The following is a 12,657-nucleotide window of genomic DNA, read 5'->3' as shown; positions in this document are numbered from 1 at the left end:
CAATAATTAGTCGCGGGTTACTAAATAGACCCGAAATTTTGAAACTTGTTACAAAAAAAATAGTTATGAAATAATTGTAGATGTTGTACAAAAAGCTATTTGTATACATGAAAAGTGTTATATAAAATTTGAAAGTTCAAAGCATGAAACCTCCTCAAATTATTCATGAAACTTCCTTAAAGTATTCCTTTTTCTACTACTTTCATATATTTACACCAATATGAAGTTGAGACGTCTTCTTCATTAGTGTCACTTATAAAAGGGCCATCTTTTATAAAAATTCGTGTCTATCAAAATTACGAAATATTAAAGCATTTTAAATGCATGTTTAAAAGCCAAAGAGTACAAAAAAAAAACTCAACATCAAAATAAGCAAAGATTTATATATTAAACTTGGCCAAAACTAAGGTACTTGTTTGTTATCAAACCCCAAAATAAGATAGGGGTAAAAACTAACATCCATTCCAAAAAGAAAAAAAAACTTCCCATCAAAAAGTTTCAAATAAAACTAAGGGGCAACATCCAATGTGGCATCATCAGTAACGGGAGAAGATTCAGCTTGGGGAGTAGGGGTTTGAGCACTAACTTCACCAGGAATAGGATCGTCACCTTCGGAAACATCAATCTCAGGTGAGGAAAATCTTTGACTTTGTTGAGTTTTTTTAATCGTTTCTTTAGCTTTGGCAATCTTAACATTCAGGTCGAAGCCTTCCTGGCTAGCCTCTATCAAAGTTTCGAGGCGGGTATTCAAAAAAGCCCAACTCACATCGAGTGTCAACTTATCTTCAAGAGCTTCATAATCTTTCTCCCAATGATCAATCTCAGCCTTCAGCTCTTCTTTCTCAACTTTGGAAGCATCGAAGGCAGTCTTTAAAGGGGCAAGAGAACTCTCCAAGAACTTGATCTTATCAGAAGAGGCACTGAGATCTTCTTGAGTTTGTGTAAGAGAATGAACTAACTCTCCGGAATAAGTCTCTTTCTGGTTAAGAAGTTCCTTCAGACCCCTTATCTCTTCAGTGACTTTCGAAAGCTGCTCAGTGAATGAAGACTCAAGGATATCCTTGTCTTTGCCAACTTGACTTGAAGATGCATTTTCAATTGCTAACTCAGCCGCAACCATCTTTGCTTGTTTCTCCAAGGCATTCTTCGCTTCAGCCAAAACTTCCTTCTCCAGTTGAATACTCTCAAATTGCTCCTTCCAGTTGTCAGCTTCGGTACGATAATCAATGACTTGTTGCTCGGTATGAACAATCATTTTCATAAGCTTCGTGCCTATCAAATTGATCTACAAAAGAAAGGAAGGGAGTTATGGTTAAATAAAAGAAAACAACAACAAGGAAAAGAAAAGAAGTAAAGTTAAAACTCGAACCTTCAAAGATGAATGAACAATATCATTCATCCAAGTCAATAAGTCGTGACTCTCCAATTTTGCCTTCTCTACTGGACCAAGCAAAGGTTTCAACCATACATTAGCTTGACCAGATTTTTTCAGCAAGTTCCCACTCTCAGGAACCTCAATGATAATCTTCTTCATCGCTTTATTGCTACTAGAAGGCCCAACTTCTGTATGAGAAGTAGTAGCAACTGGAATAGTAGAGAAGGTGGAAGCAGTCACGGGGGGAGCAGTAGAAGCAACTTCAGGTAGGGGAGCTTGAGAACGAACGAGGACTGACACTGGAAGATAGGCTAGAGGCAACTCTTCAGAAACGGGACCAAAGGCTTCATTATCAAAACCACGGGTAAACAACTGATCAGCAGAATCACAGGGAGGAATGTTCATCTCTTCAACGGAAATCACTAATGTAGCACTTTCAAGATCATCTAAAAGTCTCGAAGGGATTGAACTTGGAGGAGGGGTAGCTTCATCATCGGAAATAACGCGCCTCCTAACCCGAGGCCTGCACACTAAAGAACCATCTTCTTGTTCTTCTTCATCCTCAGAGCCACGGGAACCATCAACTTTTCTTTTAGATGAAGAGCTTAAAATTTTCTCTTGAGCAAGAGATACAGAAAGTCTTATAGAAGAAATAGAAGCTGGATTGACACCACAAATAGGAAATCCTAACAAAAGAGAGTAAGTTTGGTAAGAAGCTCCTAAGCCAACACAAGAGAAAAAGAGAAATTGAACAGAAAAGGTACCGCGTGTTTTGACTTTCCAACCAAACCTTTGAGAAAGGTACTTCCAAGACATTCTCCCCATAGGGGCAACTGACAATAACTTTTTTACCCAAGCACAGAAGTTAGGAATCTCCTCGAAAACTTCCATGGTTGCTGAAAAAGTAGACACGAGATTAAAAGTTTCTTGTTTCAAGAAAGAAAAGAAAAGGTAAAGGAAAAACACTTACGTGCAAAATTCCACTTTTCTGGAAAGGGCATATTCTCTTCACCTACCAAAGCACTTGTGGGAGCAGCTACAAAGCGAGCACACCAGTCACGGTCTCTATCATCCTTGGGGCTAACCAATACCCTCTTGCTTCTGGCCACAAGTGAAAACACTCCTTCACGAAATAATTTGAGGGAATAAAGATGAAGCAAATGATGAAAGGTGAAAGGCAAGTAAGCCAAGTTAGATAGGTAACGAAGGCATGCAACGACCCTCCAAACAATGGGGCTAATTTGTCCCAGGCATACATTAAATAAGCGGCAGAATTCAATGATTACTGGGTTAATGGGTAATCTAAATCCTAAAATGAAAAGATATGTATAAATAAAGGAATAACCAGCTTGATATGAGGTTATTCTTTGGTTTGGATCAGAAACTAAAACTAGGAAGTCAGGTTTCCAGTTACATTCTCTTTGAACAAGAGAAATTAAACAAGTGGTAATTTGAGTAGGATAAAATCGGCACGATCATGAGAAGCTAAAGAAGAAACTTGATGTCTTATGGTTTCTTGATCAGATGAGAAAGAAAATTCCTGTGGAACAATTTCATCAACTGTTGGTTCACGTATAGATTCACTCGATTCCCTATTTCTAGAAGAAGATCTAGGGGTTAAAGAAGCCCTAGGTTTAGAAGAAGAAGTGAGAGTAGTGGTTTGAGATGAAGAACCACGAGTGGACAGCGAACCTAAATTACGAAGTCTGCCTCCTCTTCTACATCTCACATGAGCAGATGAGGGAGCAAGTTCATCATCAATTACGACTTTGGGAGGGTCAGGAGTTAATGAAGACATGGTTGTATAAGGAATTAACAGAGGAATATGCGTCGAAAAAAGAAGGAAGAATGAAGAAGAAGAACACTGTAGAATAAAGGTTTCATAAAACCTAAGAAGTGTGAAAAGTCCTAAAAAATGTTGAGAAGCCATAGAACCAATCATCAAAAGCCACATGGCATATACATTAAATGAAAGTGACATACAACGCGTTAATTCTGAAGAAAGCACAATGATGTTTGGGAAACAGCGGCAAAGAATTCCCGCCATAAATACATATCACTTACCGAATATTCAATTGTAGAATATTCAGAAAGTGGGGGGACTATCTGTATTGGTGGTAAATAAATGATACACGTGGAATTATATTTAGCTGACAGAGCATGATACGCGGAACAATGAAGAAATGACAACTGGTATATTTTATTTAAAAGATGTATGAAGCGCAAGAGGTACGAGGCAAACACCCACGAGATAATGGAGAACCAACGTTCGAACCTAAAACAATTGCTGAAAAGGCACGAGCGGAATGAATCAAGACTAGAAAGAGGGAAGATTCACGGACCTATAATTAATGAAGAAGGGGAATCGGAATCGTTACAAAATCTTCATAGACAGTTATGATTATCAATCATAACGGACAATTAATGTCGTTAAAGCTCATAATGATTCCTCCATAAATAGGAGAAAACGTTATATTTGTAAACTCCTATATAAGGGAGGAGAATCTCATTTGTAAAGACATGTTTGGAGTACTATCGAAATATATTCACTTTCTCTTACTTATTCAGTACAATCAATTATTCTTTCTTTTTAGTTATTTTTTGTCAACTTTATTTCCTTTTAAGTGAATTACTGAGGAAGTAGGGAATTATTTGGTTATCAGTAACCCGAGTTCTTCTAAAAATAGGCTTTGACTAAAAATCTTATTTTTTGGTTAAACACTCCCTAGATCAAGAATCAAATTCTAATAGATTGTCAATTGATGTGGGTAGAAGAAGAAAAGCCAACCTCCAATTTACTTTTTCCTTTTTAATCTGTCCGTACAAATATCTATACACATCTGCACATATTGCAAGTATATCATATGCCATAAGGCTCAGAATTTCACAAGTCACAATCACTGTTTGGATCAAACCTTGAGCTTTTTTTAGGTTACATGTATGAGTTAATTAAAGAACTTAGTGTTGTTAAAAATATTCCTATACTTCCAAGGAGGTAGAAAGGGGTAAAGTACTTAATTAAAGTTTTACGATGTCACATTGGTGTTAGTAATTCGTTAGACAAGAATTAAATTGTACTATCCTGCACTTGCGACGTCTGAACCTTATAAATATAATGCTATAAGCAATTACTTAGTAATTAGTACATAACATAGTTTCTGTTAGATTAGTTAGTGTTTGATGGGTGTATTGATGGAAAAAGACATGACATATGGACTATCAATAAGCTGACAGGGCATGGTACGTGGAACATCGATATAAGGACAAGTGACGTTCTTAATTAGACGAGTTAAAGAATGCGGAAAAGGCACGAGAGAAACACCCACGGGGTCACACTGAGGAAAAATCCTGACCTGACAACTGTAAAAGGAGAAAACATGAACGAAATGAATAAAGAATGTGAAGAAGGGAAGATATACAAACCTGCCTTAAATAAGGAAGGGAAATCGGTGCAGTTACAAGAAATCTTTAATCATAAATATTTCTGTTACGGTTGTACATGATAACGGGCAATCAAGGCAATTAATATCATTAGTGAGCCCAAATTAAGTAAGGGAACCGTTATAATTATATGCTCATATATAAGGACTGAAATCTCATTTGTAATGGCAAGAAACAATTATTATTGAAATTTATACAATTATTCTTTGCTTTACTCTCAAAGTTCTAAGCCGTAATTTTGGGAGTGATTATCAGTTCATTTCATATTTTCTTTGTCAATTATTTCCATTTCTTGATCTATTCTTTCAAATTGTTGGGAAAGTGAAGTAAATCTTGGTTATCAGTAGCCCGATTTCTTCTAGATATTGACTTTGACCGAGAAATCTATTTTTGGGTTAAACAAATTGGTTCCGTTATCGGGAATCTGACAATCTGTTCACTTTCCAATCTTTAACAATCAAATATTTCAACCGTTAACGACAACAACCAGTTGAACCAAACAAGGTGCAACTCTACCATGCCATACGCCTATGGGATCCCCTCAACAGTCTCGTGGAAGTTCGCGTGAAAGACCTACTTTACGTACTGATGATCAGCAGGGAAACAACTAAACCGTGGAGCAACATGCCCTAAAGCAATTGATTTCAGAACACGTGAACAATGCACTACAAGCTTTTGTTAGAGGATTACCCATTGCGGCGCAAACTCCTCCACCAGTTAATACAACGACTTTGGAGAACCCGTGTTAAGGGCTTGATAATTCTGGAAGTGGAGAAATCCTAATGAATCTCGTGATGGAGGGTCAAGTACTCCAAATAATTCTAATTTACAAAGTTTAGTGCTCACTTTGCAGAAACAGTCAAAGGAACAGAACGATCGTATAAAGCAGATACAAGGCGTACCACTCGTAATCAAAGGGGTGGATATTGACCAGTATTCACAATAACCCTGGAAGCCAAGTGCAACACCTTTATCAATTCCCAAAAAGTTTAAAATGCCTGATATTCCCAAAAATGATGGAATAACTGACCCTCGAGATTATGTAACTGCGTTCACTACTAGCGTGAAAGGCAAGGACTTAACCAAACAGGAAATCAAATCGGTTTTGGTTAAAAAGTTTGGTGAAACATGCGTTAACGTGGTATTCTCTTTTACCTGAAAATTCTATTGATTCTTTTGCTAAGCTTGCAGATTCATTTATAAAAGCACATTCGGGAGCTCAAAAAGTTAAAAAAAGGATAGAAGACATCTTTAAGGTTTAATAAGGGAGTACAGAATTGCTCAGAGAATTTGTAGATAGATTCCAGCGGGAGAGGATGATATTACCTCGAGTACCTGATAACTGGGCGGCTATGGCATTCGCAAGCAACTTGAATGAGAAAAGTTCAAAGCCATGAGGAGGCTAAAAGAAAGTTTGCGAGAATTTCCAGCAATAATTTGGAACGATATGTACAACAGGTACAATACGAAGTTGCAGATGGAAGAAGATATGGTCACACAACCAAGGGCCGATGAGAGTCCAGGATCGAGACGTTCAGAATTTGAAAGAAGGTCCAATAAAATAGATATGAGCCATACATGGGACCTGCAGGTCGAGACTCTCGATCTAAACATGAGAGTGCACGATTCAATTCAAGAAAAGACACGAGTTTTTCATCTAGGTTCAAAATAGAACGAGATGCCCGAAGCAATGATTCCAATACACAAGCAAGAATAGGTTATTACATATTTAACATCAGTGCCTCCGAGTTAGTGGTTGTTTTAAGAGGTATGTGGGATAAGGTGTGATGGCTTAAAGAAATAAGATCAGATCCAAGCAAAGGAAATCTAGATTTCTGGTGCGAATTTCATAATGATCATGGCCATAGAATATCAGATTGTAGGGTTCTGCAAGGCATTAGTTGAAGAAGGGTTATCTTACTGATCTGTTCAGTGAGAAAGAAGGACAATCATACATGAAGAATAGACAAGAGCCCCCAAAACCTCCATCACCAAAAAGAACAGTCAACGTAATAACTTGGGAGATGAGGTCAATGGAGTAACATATACAGCTGCAAAAAAGAAATCAAAAGTCACGGTCACTCATGGAAAGAGATTTCTCCAGGTCTTGGATGGCGACAATATAACATTCGATGATGAGTATGTGGACGACTTGATGATTCCTCACAATGATGCACAGTAATATCTTTACTTGTACATGATACTAATGTAAAACAAGTTTTGATTGATCCAGGTAGCTCAGTGAACATCATTTTACTGAGGGTGGTGAATTAAATGCAAGCTAATGATAAGGTCATACCAAAAGCGTGATCCTTATACGGGTTTGACAATTCAAGCGTTATTATAAAAAGGGAAGTTGTACTAACCACATTTGCAGAAGGGATCGTCAAGGATACAAAGTCCAGGTGAGAGACGTGGACATGGCCTATAATATAATTCTCGGAAGACCGTGGAATCATGATATGGACGTTGTCCCTTCCACATTACATCAAGTTATCAAATTTCCTTCACAGTGAGGAATCCGTCAAATCCGTGGAGATCAACAAGCTTCAAGAAGTATCAACTCACTGGTGATCACAAGCACGGTAGCCAATGATGCAGACGTGAAATAGTAATTATAGAATTTGGTTGAGGACATTGTTGCGAAAACCTCAGCTAAAGACACGTAAGGATAGACTGATGTTGATTCGAGACCCGATGTTATTCAAGAGCCAAAAGAAAATAAAAATATTAAAACAACTACCGAGGAGATCGAAGCTATAATATTATTTGTCCACTAGCCAGAAATAAAAGTTTACATCAGAGCAAATTTAAGCCCAGAAATGAAAGGTAAGTTAATTGAATTTTTACGAGCTAACGCATATTGCTTTGCTTGGTCGCACTCAGATATGACAAGTATACCACCAGAAATGATGACTCATAAGCTGAATGAGGATCCTTCACACCCACCTGTTAAGCAGAAGAAAAGAAAGCAGGGGTCCTTCAAAAATCAGGTGATCCAGGATGAGGTACAAAAGCTTTTAAAAATTAGTTCAATACGAGAGGTAAAGTACCCTGACTGATTAGCTAATACCGTTGTGGTTCCAAAAAAGAATAAAAAGGGCGAGTTTGCGTAGACTATATTGATTTAAATAAGGCTTGTCCTAAAGATTCATTTTCTTTACCACATATAGATTAATTAATTGATTCTACTGCAGGGCATGAACTTTTAAGTTTTTTAGACGCATATTCAGGTTATAACCAAATAAAAATGGACCCTCTAAATGAAGAAAAAACTTCGTTTATCACAAACAGGGGGACTTATTATTACAAAGTCATGCCATTTGGCTTGAAAAATGCTGGAGCTACATATCAAAGATTGGTGACTAAATATTCCAAGAACATCTAGGAAAAACTATGAAAGTCTACATAGACGATATATTGGTCAAGTCGACACAAGCAAGGGATTATTTTCAACACTTGTCAGACACCTTTGAGATTCTCCGTAAGTACAACATGAAGTTAAACCTGGAAAAATGTGCTTTGGCATGGCGTCAGGTAAGTTTTGGGGTTTTCTTTTTTCTAACAGAGGTATTGAAGAGAATCTCACACAGATCAAAGCTATTGAGGAGATACCAGATATACTCATGAGCAAGAAAGAAGTGCATATATTAACAAGCAGGATAACAACTCTGGGGAGGTTTATATCAAGTCACCAGAAAAAAGTTTTAAATTCTTTTCAGTGCTGAAGAAGCAAAATCAGTTTGAATGGACTGACGAGTGCCGGCAAGCTCTCAAGGGCCTAAAGTCGTATCTATCAAACCCACGTTTGTTGGCCAAACCAAAAGAAGGTGAAAGATTGCTCATTTACCTTGATGTGTCAGAAGTAGCAGTAAGTGCGGTGTTGGTACGAGAAGATAAAGGTAAGCAATCCCCAATTTATTATATTAGTAAGTCTTTACTAGATGCTGATACACGGGATCCACACCTAGAAAAGCTCGTGTTAGCGTTAATTATGGCATCTAGGAAGTTACGACCTTACTTTCAATGTCATCCTATTTTTGTTATAACTGTTTTCCCCTTAAGAAACACGCTGCATAAACATGAATTATCGGGTATACTAGCTAAATGGACAATAGAACTCAGTGAGTATGATATCATATATCAGCCTAGAACAACAATAAAATCGCAGGTGTTAGCAGATTTTGTAGCGGATTTTAGTACGAATTTAGTTCCTGAGGCATAGAAAGAACTACAGGTGTTTACCGGAGCTAATCTGGGGACTTGGACTCTGCTTACTAACGGTTCCTCAAATGTTAAAGGAACAGGTTTAGGAATTGTTCTAATTCCACCCTCAGGTGAAGTCATAAGACAAACAATAAAATATTATCCAATCACTAACAATGAGGCCGAGTATGAAGATATGATTGCAGGCTTGGAATTGGCATGAGAACTTGGTATCGAACAAATTATGATAAAAAATGACGGGCAACTAGTGATTAATCAAATGTAGGGGACTTACGTGGCAAGAGAGACGCAAATGCAGCAATACCTGGAAAAGGTACGAGAACTGCTTAGATAATTTCAGACATGGAAAGCCGTGCAAATACCCAGGGAGAAAAATACAGAAGTAGACGCATTGGCAAATCCCGCGTCTGTCGCGGATATAACAAATGCAGAAAATGCCATTGTGATACATTTGTTTCATTTGTCACTCGATCAAAACTAAGAGTGAACTTTTAATAATTTAACTTGGGATGGGAGAAACAAATTTGTGAACTTTTTGCGGTATGGTATCTTGCCTGAAGATAAGAAGATGTCACAATTGTTATGGCAGAAAGCTGCTTGGTATTTCTTAATTAGTGGAGATTTATATCATAAAATGTTTGTTGGACCTTTAACACGGTGCCTCGGTCCATCACAAATAGAGTATGCAATAAGAGAAGTATATGAGGGGCATTGCGGTAATCACGCCGGGGGAAGATCGTTGGTGAAAACATTAATAAGAGCAGGATATTATTGGCCAAAAATAGAAGAAGAAGCAGAAACAATTGTAGCTAGGTGCGATAAATGTCAACGATATGCCAATAACATGCACCGACCGGCAGAGCTGTTGCATTCAGTTATTCCGCCATGGCCCTTCATGAAATGAGGCATGGACATCGTAGGGTCATTTTATCAAGCTAAAGGAAAGGTACTGTTTCTGTTAGTTTTAACAAATTATTTCTCAAAATGGGTAGAAGCAGGTGCTTTCAAACAGGTGCGAGAAAAAGAAGTCAGAGATTTTATTTAGCCAAATATTATATGTCGATTTGGAGTTCTAAAGAAAATTGTATGTGACAATGGCCCACAGTTCATAGGCGCGAAAATCAAAGAATTTTTCCAAAGTTAGAAAATCAAACGAATTATATCCGTACCTTACTACCCTGCGGCCAACGGACAAGCTGAATCAAAAAATAAAGTTATTACCAATAACTTAAAGAAGAGATAGGAGAATCAAAAGGCAAATGGCCAGAAGTATTACTAGGGGTGCTATGGGCTTACCGAACAACCACAAAAACTAGTATGGGAGAGACTCCGTTTTCACTTGTATACGGTGGAGAAGCTTTGATTCTGGTGGAGATAGGTGAACCAAGTACGAAATACACGCATGCCACTGAAGAGGCAAATAAAGAAGAGTTGCGGATAAATTTGAATTTATTAGAAGAAAGGAGAGAAGCAACATTAATTCGAATGGCAACTCAAAAACAGATGATTGAATGATATTATAACAGGAAAGCTAATTTGATGTACTTCAAAATTGGGGACTTCATCCTCAAAAAAATGTTCCGGTCAACAAAAGCAGTGAATGCAGGAAAATTGAGCCCAAATTGGGAATGCACGTATAGGGTTCGAGGTATTGCTGGGAAAGGAGCATACGAGTTGGAAACCATGGATGACAAGGTATTACAGTCGAACTGGAATGTAGTCCATTTAAAGAAGTATTACTTCTAAAATGAAGAAAAGACCCACGGTCAGGTATTGCGCAAATTCAATTTTATTTTGTTCTTTTGAATTTTACTAACCATTTTAGATGATATGCAAAAAGCTGCCCCGTACCAAATGATGATATTAAACCCGAAAAACACGCGAAATACTGAATTATTTCCGGTCTAGGTTATAACTTTTCTGATGGGAAAAAGGTTATGAATTCATCATCTAAGAAATTACCTCTAAGTCCCGTTTGTATTTTCTTTTTTAGGAAAAAGACCAAAAGAAATGAGTGATCCAGTGTTCGAGATTTCATACTTCAAAGATCCAACACTAGGGGGACTATGCATATAGAAGGAAGGAAAATGAACCACGAGCATAGTTGACCCTTAATCAAAACCTTGAAGAAACACTTGAAAACTTTTCAAAGGAGTTCGAACTCGTAAAAAGGATGCAAGATATTCCCACGAGTTTCTAGGTTAATGCCATAAATTTAGTCATGGGAGAATAGACCCGAATTTGCAAACTTGCTACTTATGAAAGCAGTTATGAACGTGTTGTATGAACAGTTATGAAAATGATGTACGGAATTTATTTATTTGAAAGTTCAAAACATAAAACTTCCTCAAATTATTTCTCTTTTCATGTCTACTTCATGTTTCATATATTTGCACCAATATGAATATGAGACGTCAACTTCATCAGTGTCATTAATATAAAAGGGACCTCTTTTATAAAAACCCGTATATATCAAAGTTACGGTCTATTAAAGCATTTTTAAGTGCAAGAGAAAGCTCAAATACTAAAAGGGCAGAAAGCATAATATGCGGCAAAAGCAATAAATATATTTATATCATAACCCCAAAAAGACAGGCGTAGCAAAAACAAACCTTCCAAAAAAGTTGTCCAAAAAATATAAGGGAATTCCAAGCAAAAACCAACAAACAAACACTTTCGACAAAAGTTGTCCAAGAGACAGGGGTTTCATCATCAGAAATCACGCATCTCCAGACACGCGATTTTCTCACCAAAGAACCTTCTTCTACATCCTCTTCATCATAAGACCCACGGGCTTCGACAGTTTTTCTCTTGGAGGAAGAAGCACTCAAAATCCGTTCTTGAGCAAGACTTACAGAAAGCCTGGTTGATTGAACAAATATGGGGCTAATGCCACGAATAACATACCCTAATAAAAAAAGGGAGAATGATGAAAAATTTATGTATAAATAAGTAAAGGAGGAGAGGAACTGCAAAGATAAAGAATACCGTGGGTCTTCACTTTCTAACCAAAATTCTATGAAAGAAATTTTCAAGATCTTTTGTCCATAGGAGCAGCAGTCAATATTTTTTTTGCCCAAGCATGGAAGTCAGGAATTTCTTCGAAGACTTCCATGGTTGCTGAAAAAATAAATATGTGGTTACATGAAGGAATTCAAGGCAACAAAGAAAAAAAACTTACATGCAAAGTTCTATTTTTCTGGGGAAGACATGTTTTTTCACCCACTAACCCACTAGTGGGGGCAGCAACAAAGCGGGCGTACCAACCACGGTCACGGTCATCCTCGGGGCTAACTAAACCCTTTTACTTCTAGCCACGAGGGAAAAAATCCTTTCACGAAACAACTTGGGAGAGAAAAGATAAAGTAAGTGATGGAAATTAAAAGGAGCGGAAACCAAATCCGACAAATAGTAAAGGCATGCCACAGTCCTCCACATGATGGGACCAATCTAGCCAAGGCAAACATTAAATTAGCACAAAACTCGATGATCACTGGATCAATAGGAGGCTTAAACCCTAAGGTGAAAGGGTAGGTATAAACGAAAGAAAAGCCAGCATGGTAAGAGATGATTCTTTGATTGGCACCAGGAATTAAAACTGAGAAATCTGGTTT

The sequence above is a fragment of the Nicotiana tomentosiformis genome, chromosome 12 (genome assembly GCF_000390325.3).
Source record: "Nicotiana tomentosiformis chromosome 12, ASM39032v3, whole genome shotgun sequence".
Taxonomy (NCBI): Eukaryota; Viridiplantae; Streptophyta; class Magnoliopsida; order Solanales; family Solanaceae; genus Nicotiana; species Nicotiana tomentosiformis.
This window is presented reverse-complemented; position numbering follows the sequence as displayed.